This window comes from Cucumis melo, chromosome 7 (genome assembly GCF_025177605.1).
Source record: "Cucumis melo cultivar AY chromosome 7, USDA_Cmelo_AY_1.0, whole genome shotgun sequence".
In the NCBI taxonomy this organism is placed as follows: Eukaryota; Viridiplantae; Streptophyta; class Magnoliopsida; order Cucurbitales; family Cucurbitaceae; genus Cucumis; species Cucumis melo.
In genome coordinates, this window is record NC_066863.1 from 9,216,596 (window position 1) to 9,231,361 (window position 14,766).

Consider the following 14,766-nt stretch of genomic DNA (forward strand, 5'->3'; position numbering starts at 1 on the left):
GGAGTTAGGACTCCCATTTGCATTTGATGGAGTTCGCCTATAATAACAGCTACCAGGCTACTATCGGCATGCACCATTTAAGGCTCTGTATGGTAAGTGTTGTAGATCTTCAGTCTGCTGGGGCGAGGTTGGTGATCAGAGGATGATATGCCCCGAGTTAGTTCAGGCCATCAACGCAGCCATACAGAAGATTCGAGCTCGTATGTTGACGGCACAGAGCAGACATAAGATTTATGCTGATGTGCGGTGTAAGGATCTCGAGTTTGAGGTAGGAGACATGGTCTTTCTGAAGGTAGCACCTATGAAGGGTGTTCTGAGGTTCGAGAAGAAGGGGAAGCTAAGTCCACGTTTCGTAGGACCGTTTGAGATACTGGAGCGGATTGGCCTTGTAGCTTATCGCTTGGCGTTGCCCCCATCTTTTTCTGCAGTGCATAATGTATTCCATGTCTCCATGCTGAGGAAGTATGTTGCAGATCCGACGCATGTAGTGGAATTCGAGCCATTGCAAATTAGTGAGAACATGAGCTACGAGGAGCAACCTGTCGAGATCTTGGCAAGGAAAGTCAAGAAGCTCCGTAGTCGAGAAATTTCACTGGTCAAAGTTCTTTGGCGAAACCATGAAGTTAAAGAGGCCACATGGGAGAGAGAAGAGGATATGAGAGCTCAGTACCCCGAGCTGCTCAAGGATTAGAACTTTCGAGGAGGGAAGTTTTCTAAGGAGGGAAGGTTGTAACGCCCCAACAATTTAGATTTTTCATTTTATTATCTTAAGTGTGGTAATTGAAATTTTGAAGTTACTTGAGAAACTTGATTATTTTGACTTTGTGTTTAATTAAGATTTAGAGTTATATAATTGTCTTGTTTTGGATAATAAAATTTGTAGAGTTATATGTGGAAAATAAAGATAATTGGGGGAGGAGAGAGAGAATTGTTTTGTTTGTTAAAGGTAATGGTGATATATTATTTGGAAAAAAAAGAAAGAGAAAGAGAAGGGATTGATGTGATTGGTTGAAAGTGAAAGAGGGAGATTTTGATAGGTTTAATGGAAGAAAGAGAGTGAGATTTTTGGAGAAGAGAAAAGATAATAATAATAATAAAGAATTATTATTGTGGCATTAAATACAAGAGCACTATTCATCTTCCTTTTCAACCAAACCCAAAAGAAAAAAAAATCCTAGCTTTAAAGCGCCGCCGCCGCTATCACCACCGCCCGCCGTGCCGTCGAGTTCTTCCGCCAGCCATCACGTACGAATCTCAGTCGCATCTCCAAGCCGATCACATGGAGTCCCGTCGGTCCGACGTTAGTCCTCGCACCAGCCGTCGCATCTGAGCCGAGGTTGCGAAGCCGCGTGGCCCAGCCATTCGCCCCAGCTCCCGTCGATCAGCCGAGCAGTGCCACCTACCCCAATCGAGTAGTCCCGAGCGAAGCGCCGCCACCCGCGACCGCAGCCGATCCGCATTCTCGACCCGAACTGAGACGTCACGCCTTCGATCCGGAACTCGACCTGTGCGTCCAGTCACTCCGCGTCGCCGTCGGTCAAACGCATCCAGCCGCTCCACGTCGACAGCCGACCCGAGCGTCAAGCCACGCTTGCATGCACCCGTGCCCCTGCCTCTCTCTGTGAGCCGATTCCTAACCGACTCGCGTCTTCCTTCTGCCGCAAGCCGAGCCGATGCCTGTCTTCAAGCCGAGCCGATCCCTACTCTTCCAACCGAGCCGCCAAACCCTTTTGAACCACCTAGCCTTTTTCCGGTCCTTTGCTCCTATTTTGGTAAGTCAAATGGGTTTTTGGCATACCCAACGAAGAGTAATTTTTGTTTTCAAATAATTTAATATTGGATTAAATTAAATTATCTTTCTGAAAGGGCCGGTTGGACCAATTGGAGTTGGAGCGTGGGATTTATCGACTTAAAGAAAATTATTGCAACCTTGATCTTGGGTAAGTTGCTTTGAACGATTCTTGGACTTCGTTTCCATGAAGGTTAGGTTATTAATTGTTGTTCCTAAACATTTAGGACTTGCGACTTGGGAAGCCTGTGACCTTACTGTTGGAATTCGATTGAGCAAATCTCCAGGTAAGAGATTTCTACTACTAGCTCTACGACTAGAATCATGAGACCGCATACACTTCTAGTTATGCACGTTGAGGACTAGACTGTATAACACATGTAAATTAATGAGGGCATGATGTGACTGATGATGTGATTTGATATGATGGCATGGTATGATGTGATGACGTGGCTTGTTATGACTGTATGTTGGATATTGTGATGAGATGTGATGTGATGATTAGACTGATATGATTACGTGATGATGTTATGTATATGTATGCTATGGTTAGGGTACCTGTTAGCTGAGCCTATTAGAGTCGTACCTGCATGGGTATCCTTCGGGATCACCACCTATTTAGGAGTGTGTAGTCCGACGGGATCACCAGTCTGGCATGGATATAGATATGATTCGAGTGACTCGATGGGATCCTCGCAGCCCGATTATCTTAGTGTTTCCTCTGGGTTCGCTACAGACTAGTATGTCCTAGGTGCTCCCTCGGGACACCGAAGACCAGATTCCGTTCCAACGGGAGCGCATGTTGCACGTGTTCGGGAACGTGCCAGTTTTGGGTACCATTTTCAAGACTCTAATTGGAAGTTAACAGGCACCTAGTGGGACTAGTAGTGGGTCCCTTACTGAGTATTTTATACTCACTCTTTTCATGTCACATTTTCAGGTAGAGGTAGGGGTAAGGGCATGGGCAAGTTGGCGGGCGACCAGAAGTGACCGTGGCGAGTCATAGGGATTTCTGCTTCCGCTTTACACCCCGTTTAAACATTTAGTACTCGAGTTTCTTTTTTTTTTTTATTCCTCTCTATTTACTATTTCGTTTTCTTAAAAGTAGATAGGGCCTAAGTAGGATTTTAATATTTGTTTACATTTTGCACATTACCCTGATTTGGTTTTTATAAATAAATAAAATTATGAGGTTTTATTCATTTTAGCCAAACTTTATGACTTCAATTATGTTGTTTACATTTAGTAATGACTTCGGCTCAATATAAGGAGTTGGGTCGTTACATATTTAGTGAAGATATCTGTTAATTGATAAGTGGTGGAGATGGACTAGAGATAGAGACTATTGCTCAAATAATCGTCCCACCTTCTATCCCGTACCAATCACTTGCCCCGTCTAAGGATCCTGAACCTAGGGTGACAGCAAGAGCAGTAAAGTTAGAAGAGATCACATATTTCAATAAGTCTTGAAGAAAATTTAACTGAAAGTTTGAAGGTGTAGTGACATCAAATGGGGTGGCAACAACAACAACAACAGATTGAGAACAAGTTTTAAGAGCAGGCTTGGGTTTATGTGAGTGACCAGAGGGGGTGGGCAAGTTGGACAGTTTTCCAAGATGTGACCTTGCTTGTGACAATACTCTTGCACTCAATATTAGGGTAATTAGCAAACTTATGACCATGAAGTTTACAACTTTTGCAGAAAGTAGATTCATTAACAGGTTGTGGATGAGTGGTTGCAAGAGCGACATTAGAGGGCAGAGAGAAGACAATTCCAAGTCGTTTTTCTTCAAATAAAATTTCTTAAACGGCAGCGTCGAGAGATGGCAGAGGGTTGCAATGTGTTGCAATGTAACAGGGCAGCACAAACTAATTCATACTCTGGATGAAGACCCATGAGGACTTTTATGAGGCAAATATATGGTCAAGGCTAATTTTTGCCTGGTCTAACTGAGATCAAATACTCTGAAGAGTGGCAAGATACTCATTCACTGATTGTCCTGCCTCCTGATTTAGGCTAACAATTCGAGAATGTAATTGATAATAATGAGTAAGCCCAATAAACTGAAAACGTGTGGACAAAAAATCTCAAAGTTCTTTTGTAGTATCAAATACATCAAATTCTTGGACAGTAACATCAAATGGGTCTCAGTGGTGTCTTTAAGGATGTTTTTCACGGGAGAAGTGGGTTTGACAGGTTTGGTGATATTTCTAGTGACTATACGCCATAACTTTCGACCAATAAAAAAACTCATCATTTGGTGAGCCCAAGTAATCTAATTCGTGTCATCGAGAATTGTGCTAATGGAACGCTCTATTTCAATTTTCTCCATCACAAATACATAAGTAGTAGAACTATAGAGACAACAAAAATAGAGGCCAACACAAATAACAAAAGTCAGATACAAAGTAAACAGCAGATGGTTCATAACACACGAATAAATCACAGGTCAAAAGAGGGAGAAGATGGTTCAGATTAGTAAACGGAAAGCGTCGGATCTGTGAACAGAAATTGTTGGATCGTGAACAAGATGTCGGATCTGTGAGAAACTGAGTGTCTCGAACGAATCAGCATCAGATCAGAAGCAAAACTAAGCAAAATTGATGCTCGCATTACAGATGAACATTCAGTAGATAAAGATGAGCAAAACTCTTCACAATACTAAAGCAAAAATGAAGACAAGTTTTTCGACGAGCGAACAGTCGCAAATAGAGGGCTTTGCAGCAACGAACTTCGCGAATAGAGAGTGGACAAAGCCAAAAGCGAGCAGAGAGCGGGTTATTCAGATGGAGATTTGAGCGAATAGAGGGCTCTACGACGTTCTTGGCTAATGGAGAAGACGGGTTTCGTGGCGGCGAGCTTCGTGAACGGACAATGGATAGAGCCGAACTTGAGCGTGTCAACTAGGATGTGGAGCGGAGCGGACCGGTGGATCGTGGATCTGAACGGAGATTCACCTTTTTCTCTGAATGGGTGGCGGATTGTGGATCTGAACGGAGCAACAAATTTTGGATCGTTTGGGAGTGAGCGGCGGTGGCTAAGTATGGAATGAGGCTTGGGGGCAACGCCGACAGTTGAAGATTGGGGTCGGCGACAGCTAGGTCAAATAATCTTGCTTTGATATAAACTCAAACATGTAATTGTGTATAGAATAATTGTATATTTTCTTGATAATATTAAGGATGTATTTAGGCCTCGGGTATAAGAGAGGAAAAGGAATTTGGGCCAAACCTTGTTTGGCCCAAGTGTTATGTTAAATGGGGATTAGGGTTATCCTAATCCCCATTTAACCTATCTTCTCTTACACTTTACCCGTCGTACACCCCTCCTAACCCTACCTCATTTTTCAACCGAAATCCTCTGTTTTCCTTTCCTTTTTCGTTCCAATCTCTTCTCCCTTCCTCTTCACTCTTAACGGAAGTAAAAGTTCATTTACATTTCCTTCCTCCCCATTTCGAAGGATCTGTCTGTGTTCTTCGTGTTCTATTTTTTACCCTACTCTCTCCGATTCTTTTGTCGTTTTGGCATTGCCTCTAAAACGCTTCTCATCCTCTCTCTATTTTATGTTTCATTGATCGGTTGCCACGAACATGCATGACCTCCAAAACGTTTCTCATTCTCTCTCCATATTTCCGTACGTTTCGTGTGTCAAAGAACCCTTACCACTCCCCACTCTTACCGATTCTAGAACGAGTTTACTACACTTTTGTTTGTACCCAACAGCCATATTGTCATACATGCTACACTAAATCAGTGAAAGGAAGCCGAGTAAGGGCATGACGGAGCATGGCAGGGGTTCTCAATCTGCCCCGAAGGTATGCTCAGCCTATGATGAGTATTGTGGTGGTCACCCTAATTTCTTTTTCATGTTTGTTCATATTTTAGGTCCAATATGCATTTCTTTTTCCATTGCTAGTGATTAGTTTAATGTTACTCACTATATAATGCATGATTTGATTTCTGTTAACTTTTTTTTAATGCTTCGTCTGTGAACTTGTTTAATCATCCTCACTCTGTGTTCCTCACAATGTATTCATTTGTTTTGTGTCCATATGTGATCAATTTTGTTTTGCTCCGTATGTGATTAATTTTGTTTCACCTCTATTTTCTGAACATGTATGGATATGTTTTACAAGCTCTTCCATTTCAATTGTTGCATTCAATTGCTATTACAGCCTCCTTCATTCTATCTATTCCTGTAGCATATGTACAACAATGTGATGCCTACTGTGTACATGTGTTGAAAACTATGATCGGCTACTTTCTTCTTTTTTTATTGCATTTTTGAAATCCCCTATTTTATGGGATTCTTGTTGGACTTAATTAATGTTACCTGCCTTATTTATTATGATACTCCCTTTACTATATATTTGGAGCTTCCTTCTTGCATTCCATGTCCGACTGTCTTCTCCTTTTGGTGTACTTGCATTCCTCTTTGGTATGTTCATCAAATTTCTTTGGTCTACTTACATTCCATTAAGTTTTCCACTTTAGCCACTGTTTTCAATAGTTTACAACTCAATCATGTTTGAAACTAACTTTTAAAACTATACTTAATATATGTCTTCTATGCTCAATGATAGAGTTAATTCAGCCCCTTTGTTTTTCCTTCTTTGCCACTGTCTGTAATTATTTACAATACACTGATTCTGTAAATTTGTTTGCTTGCTCTTTTCAATGACCCCTTGTTCTTTTGAAGGCTCTATTGCTCTCGGTTTGATCACTCTTTGGTATGTTCTTCAAATTTTCGCTCCTTATTTATTTTTTACAAAACAATTCTGCTTGTTCTACTCTGTTTTCTCCCTATGGCTTTTTTCCTTATGCATTGTCACAAGAAATGCTTGTTGTTTTCAATGCTCCATGTTTGTTCGCACACTGTGTCACTACTAGAAAAAGACTCTTTCTTGACGGTTGATTTTTTCTTTTCTTAATGGTTTTTGGAAAAATCGTCAAGAAAGGGGTGGTTTAATAAGAAAACCGTCAAGAATTTTGATTAAAAGGCGAAGGGGAGGCAATTTACAGAATTCTTGATGGTTTTGAAACGTCAAGTAATATGCAATTTTTTCTTGACGTTTTAAAACCGTCAAGTTGTATATTTTAAATTCTTGACATTTTTAAAACGTCAAGAATTTTTATGAATTTGATATTCTTGACGTTTTTTAAACGTCAAATGATATATATTTATCCTTGACGTTTTAAAATTGTCAAGAAATATTGATAAATTCTTGACGTTTTAAAAGCGGAGGGGATTCATTTTCAAATTTATTGACGTTTCTTGACGTTTTAAAAACGTCAAGAAACAATTAAAAAAACCTAATTTTTTAAAAAAATAAACCTACTTTTCCCCTTCTCTTTTTACTTTTTCCCTTTCCCTCCATACACAACCCAAATTCATACATTCCCTCTCGACGGCAACCCAATTTTCACACCCATCCGAAACGCCTCGAACGCCGCTGCTCGCCGAACGACTGCTCCCCGAACGTCTGCTCGTCGAACACCTGATCACCGAACGCTTGTCGAACGCCTGCCGAACGATTACTGAACGAACAATTAACGCCGCTGTTGTCGAACGTCACGCCGCTCCTCTCCTGGTCGAACACCTCTCCCCTGCTCCTTGCTCGCCCAACGCCTAACGACAATTAGGTATTTTTTAATCATCTTTTTTCGTGACAAATAAATGGTACTTTGGCCTTAACTTGGATATTCATTGGTTGTGTTAATCTAAAGCATAATGAACATGACAAAATTGAGTGTTGGGTTCTGCTTTCTATGGTTGATGATGGTTAGAGAATTCTGGCAGCAGTACAATATTCATGTTTTCTGATGATGGTTAGAGAATTCTGACACAGTTGTGTGAAGAGAGTCATTTTTTGTAGTAGTGGAACCTTATTTTTTTATTTGTTTCGTCGGGGGGAAATTTGTGATGGGGGCTTGAAGAAACCTAATGTTATCTAGGAATTTATTTTTTTTATTTGGTTAGTTGGTGGAAAGTTAGTCTTATTAAGCGAATGTTTGTTCAATCTCCATATTTGTTTTCTCTTTTTATTATCTCAACAAGACTTTTTGAACTAATTTAATTTACTTTATTTGACAATAGATTTACAATTATGGATAAATCATGGATGCACAAAAGTAGATTATCCAAAGAATATGAGTTGCGTGTGGAAAATTTTATCAAATTTGGATTTTCGAATACAAGTACCTCCTACATTCGTTGTCCTTGTTTGAAATGTGGGAATTGTGAAAAGCATAGTAGAAAGGGTGTTAGAGATCATTTATATGTTAATGGTATTGATGAAATTTATAAAATTTGGTTTTGGCATGGTGAAGAACTTCCTAACTCATCTTTCTATGGAGAATCTTCAAAGTTTGTTTCTATGATGAAAGTTATAAAATTTGGTTGTCACACTAACCATTGTTTTGTGGGCATGTCTCCATGCAACACATTAGAATGATCTTTATTTTATGTCTCTCTTTGGTTGCTTCTATTTTACATATGATGTTATCGAGTCCACCGCACAAAATTCTACCGCAAATGCGTTCTTCTTGAACGTCTTGGCGGGAATTTCTTAACTTTGAGGCTACTTCCTTTCCCATACATTATGTACTGACCCTTTTATTTTTTGTATGGTTGTTTCATGGATTTGTAAGGTTTCATTTGTGGTTATAGTATGTTACATTTGCGTTTTTTCATTACTTTTTTACAATAATTAATGTTTACTTGCATGCATATGTAATGACAAGGCCATTTTTTGTCTGTATCTTCAGGTTGTCGTACTTAAAGCATTCGTAAACCAGGTACTACAGCTATAAACCTCATTCATTTATGAAGTCAATCTATAAATGGTCTACTTAATTGTTTTTTTAATTAATTCTTTTTTTCGTTATTATCCATTTATGTTTGTTGTATGAAACGCTTCGAATTCTAGCTTGTAAATCGTATTTTTCTTACTATGTTCAATGATACTTTTGTTTATTCATTTCTTTCCATACTACATTTGCCACTGCCCGTATGTATCAATGTCATATTCATTATTTAGATACTGTTTTGAAACTAAATAGTGTGACATGTACATGTTAGAACTAAAAGCGTAATAACTTAACAAATTTTATCCTAGATCAAAATTAATTGACATTGTTATTTAAGAAAATTGATTGTATATAGATAGGAATAATAATAAGACATTGAACTATAGATAAGAAAATTGACATTATTATTTAAGAAAATTGACGGAGACATTGAGCTATGTAAGAAGTTTCGCATTTTCAATGAGTGGTAATTTCACGTTAAAAGATTTTTTTTTTTTTACAAATAATTTGGGTGGTATTTAATTCATGTTAAATGATAATAAATTTGAAATTTATTTTTTCAACTAACTTTATTGTATCTAATGTGTAGTGGGTTACAAAATTCCTAACTCCCCTAGTTAATTTAGAAACAAATTATATTTAAAAATATATTTTACAAACTCTCCCAATTACTTTAGAAAAAAATTATATTTATAAACATATTTTACAAACTCCTCAATTGATTTAGAACAAATTATATTTATAAACATATTTTACAAACTCCCCTCGTTGCTTAAAAAAAATATAATTATAAACATATTTTACAAAATCCACTAGTTAATTTAGAAACAAATGTTAAACTTGAACATATTCCAAACATTTCTAAAGTTAATTTCAAGTATGTCATTAGACTAATAGCATTTGAATGTAATGCGTTCTTAGGATTCTTTTTGAATAGGGTGTAAATCTAGTATTTATAATGGACGAACACGAGTTTGCGTCTCTTATAAATACGTTCATAACATCCCAACATCAGTTAGTACTAATGTTGGAGCTGTTAAATAATGACACGAAGAGGATAACGCACATCCCCAATGACACTAGGCATAGAATTAGACAGTTAGCCTATTTTCGCATGATTCATGGCTCAAACCTAGTGTGTCGCCAGAGTACGAGATGGACCGAAGATGTTTCGTCATTCTGTGCCACCTACTGAGGACCATTGTTGGACTAACGTCGACAAAAGTCGTCGATGTTGAGGAAATGGTAGCAATGTTCCTCCACATTGTTGCACACGACGTGAAAAACCGTGTGATTCAATGGGAGTTCATGCGGTCGGGTGAGATAATTTTTCGTTATTTCAACATGATTTTGTTGACCGTTATTCAACTTCATGACGAGATTTTGAAAAAACCACAACCAATGCCTAACAATTGCACAGATCAAAGATAGAGGTAGTTTGAGGTACACATTTCTTTGGAACTACGTACTTCCAACCCAACGACGTTAGATCTTATCAGTAATCATTAGTTATGCGTTAAATGGAATGTACATAAAAGTCAACGTTCCAGCAAGTGACTAGGCTAGGTATAGAACACGCAAGGGGGAGGTGGCCACAAATGTACTTGGCGTGTGTTACACGAAAGGAGATTTCGTTTAAGTACTTACCGGTTGGAAAGAATCAGCTACGGACTCACGCATCCTTCGTGATGTCATTTCAAGACCTAATGGCCTGAAGGTGACCAAGGGTAACTACCTACGCCATTGTACGTATAAATGAAATTTTGCAATTAACAGCTGCAACATTTTAATCGTGCAATGTGATCACATGCTATTACTATCTGGTTGATGTCGGGTACCCAAATGTAGAGGGTTTCCTAGCACCCTACAGAGGCCAATACTACCATTTGTAGGAATAGCGTGGCGTTGAAAATACACCTTCAACGTCAAAAGAGTTCTTCAATATGAAGCATTCATCTGCTCGTAATGTAAAAGAGCATTCTGTGTCTTGAAGGTTCGATGGGCGATACTGCAAGGAAAGTTATACTACCCTGTAGAAGTCCAATGTTGCATAATACTTGCATGTTGTCTCCTGCACAACCTTATCAATAGAGACATGACAAACTTTGATATAGAAGACGACATAGATGAGGTTGATTCTACCCACGCGACTACTGCCAGTGATGAAACACATTACATAGAGGCGTCCAATAAGTGGACTCAATAGAGGGACGAGCTTGTAGAAGAAATGTTTAGTGACTGGGAGTTGCGTAACCAGTAGAACAATTGAATGTTCACCGGGCAGAGACTTTTGTGGACGTTAGGTCAAACGATCCTATTGGGTACAAGGCATTTGCCACTAATGTTGCGCCGGATATGGATTTCCAGCCAATTTATAGTCAGGGATTGAACATATCGCCCGAGATGGGAACAAGAACCGCTTAGGTAAGTGAGGGTAGGTATGTTTCGAATGTGTCCAAGCGGAAACGTGGAGGACAGGTCGCAGACAGTGGGGAAGTAATTGCACTGCAATTGAGTACAAAAATGAACAACTTAACTGCATTGTTGAATGGCCTGTCCTACAACGTCAAGATGCAAGCCAAACACATCAAGAGGTTGTCCGACAGTTGGAGGCTGTCCCTGAGCTGACATTGATGAATAGGTGTCGCTTAATGCGTATACTGATGCGTAAACGTGGACGACATGAAAGTTTTCCTTGACGTTCCCGACAATATGAAGTACCCGTACTGCAGCATCATTCTTGAAGAAACCCAATGACCAGTTTGTTTGTTGTATTTGTATCAGTGCCTTTTCTGACTTCGACTATATGTTCTTCTTATTTGTTTTGTCTTATTACTCACGAACTTCTCTTTCTGGTCAAGCTTTATGGTCTGTATTTTCATTTCGCTTTCCTATATAATGGTATCATATTGTTGCACTATCGTATGAATGTACTATTTTTGTTGAAGTTCTATTGAAAGAATATTTCTAAATTACGTACACGTGGAAATAATTTGTTTAAATGCGCTAATAGAATTACAGATTTACGCATTAATTTTGCACAACATAACATAAGAGAATAAACAAAATTATTAAATGGGATTCAATGATAACTATTTAGAAAACAAATATTTTGTTACTCGCAAGGTACGTCAAAAAAAATTTTCAAAACGTGTATAAAAAAATATTTTAGGTTATTCTAATAAATCTTCCTCCAAACACATGTTATAATAATACTACAATTATAATCCTTCCCTCAAACATATATTATAATAATACTACAATAATAATCCTTACCCCAAACACATATTATAATAATACTACAATAATAATTTTTCCCTTAAACACGTGTTATTATAACACTATCATAGTAGTCCCTCCCCCAAATACATACTATCATAACACTACTTTTAATATTCCTTCCCCCAAACACATATTATAATAACACTACCAATAATAATTCTTTCCCCAAACACATATTATAATAACACTACCAATAATAACTCTTTCCCCAAACACATATTATCATAACACTACCAATAATAACCATTCCCCCAAACACATATTATCATAACACTAAGATTATCATAATCCTTTTCTCTCATAACTCTTTCCCTCCCCAAATACACACTAAGGATTACAAGTCTAATATATACAAATTAAAAGATATTAAAGGAAAGAAGACATGAGAATAATATTTCAAAAAACTAGTCTAATTACGGCAGTATATACAATGATTTATTTATTTATTAATTAGTAGGTTGAATATTTTTAAATATAATCAAATAAAAATATTGAAAACTTTTTATCAATTTAGAATGTATAAATTAAAATAAGAGTTATATTTAATAATCATTCATTTATTTATTTATTAAAAAAATCATATTACTCCAAACAAACGTTAATTAATAAGTCTTTTCAAAACTATTTTCTAATTTTCAAATTGAAACTTTTTTCTCTTTAGTTCTAAATCGTGGATGGTAAAGAACAAACAAACTCAAAATAATATTTGTGTTTATAATAAAATATATATATATATAGGCAAATTATTTTTCATTTAAAAAAATTACTCAATCTAAATCTCAATCTCATACAAAAGTTATAAAAAAAAACACAAACGATAGGAAAAAAAACAAAAAAGGATAAGATACATCAAGTAAAAAAATGTTCAAAGAAAAGAAGTAGAAAGATAAGATAGTAGTGGATGCATAGTAGCTGAAAGAAAGTCAAATATCATAAATTTCACCATTAAACTACTTTTCCAACTTAGATTCAAAATGTAGAAACTAATCTTAAACAATCAAAATAACATATCATTGATTTCATATAGTTAACAAAATTAAAATTCTGAAGAAAAAGTTAGAGTGCAAAACATATACCTTAATGAAAAAATGGGAGTTAACCAGTTTATAGAAAAGAATTAGGTCCAATTTTTATTTTTATAGAATCATATTTATTAGAATATATCTAAAAATAAATTTTAGATTTTGTATTTTTTTAACTATCTATTTGAATTTAATTTAAAGTTCCGATCCTTGCTTAGAAAAAGAAATCATTATAAAAAATTAATCTAATAATAAATTGATAATATAATTCTCAAACCAAGGAAGTTTTAAATTAATAAATTATTCACCTTCGATATATTTTGATTACCAAATTTATAAACAAAATCTACGTAAAAATATTTTAAATTAATTTAATTTTCAAAACTAAATCTAAATAAAGAAGTTTTTAAATTCATAATTTTTTTTAAATCTTACTGCAGCACATGATAATTTTTTTATAAAAAAAATCAACTAAATTTTCATTAAAAACATAATGCTGAAACAGTAATACATATGCGAAAGCAAAACTGAGTTTCCATATGGCATATCACGGATCCTTTCTGTCGCTCGCCAGCTTTCCTCTACCTTTACCTTCGCCTGAAATATTCAATATAGAAAGAGTGATCAGTATAAACATATACTCAGTAACTGACCCACTACTAGCCTCGCTAGGTGTCTGTTAATTTTCCATTAGAGTCCTATAAAGAAGAACCCCTGAACTGGCACGTTCCCGAATACGTACAATCTGTGATTCCGTAGGAACATATCTGGTCTTCAGTGAACCCAAAGGAACACCTAGGACAATTTGGTCTTTAGTGTACCCAAAGGAAACACTAAGACAATCAGGTTGTGAGTGACCCCGTCGAATCAATCGTAATCATGTCTATGTCAATGTCAATGTCATAATGAACTGGTAATCTCGTCGAACTACACAGTCATAAAAAAATGGTGGTGATCCCGAGGGACACCCATGTGGGTACAACTCTAATAGACAAAGTTAACAGAACAACTATCCATAGCATGTAGCATATCATAAACAAGACATGAATATTAATCTTAACGTCTTTAATCATATGATTAATATATCATGCATTAACATCAACATCAACAATCATCAACATAATATCAGTCATCATCATCAATCATCAATATAATGACAATCATTATCAATAGCATCAAGTTATGCATTTTAGCTACCATCAATGCATAATCATAATTCACTACAAGAAATTGGGTCTACTATGACAGTTCATACCATCCAAAATTAAAAGGAAATTAGAAAAAACTGTCATAAAAGGTCAAAATGCGCTTTTTTGGCGGGAAAAGGCGGAATTTTTCGGATTTGAAGAATTTATGACAGTTTTTAACTGTCATAAATCTATGACAAATTTTAACTGTCATTGAATATAAATAATAAAATAATTTTTTAATTATATATTTTCTTATCTTGTTTACTTTGAGTGTTGAAAAGAAGAAAGAAGGGTGAAAAGTGAATTCAATGGGAATTGAAGGGCATTTTAGTCGTTTTATAATTATTATTATTAAGTTTTTAAAAAAAAAGAAAAGGATGGAGAATAATATTTTTTTTCCTTTCTTCTTCTTCTTCATTTCTTCTGGAGAACGACACACCCCCTCTCTTTGATAATTTCTTCCGCCGACTCCTTCTCTCGTCGTCGTCTTTCCTTACCTCTCCATCGCTCTCCTCCGCTCACCGTCTCCCTCTTCTAACGATCAGCAACCCACCGGTTATCCCTCACGCTCACCGTCTCCCTATCTCCTCCAGCCGACGCCATCACCTGGCGACCAGACTCATCGGAGACAACCATCTCGTCCCTCTTCTGACAATCAGCAACCCACTGTGA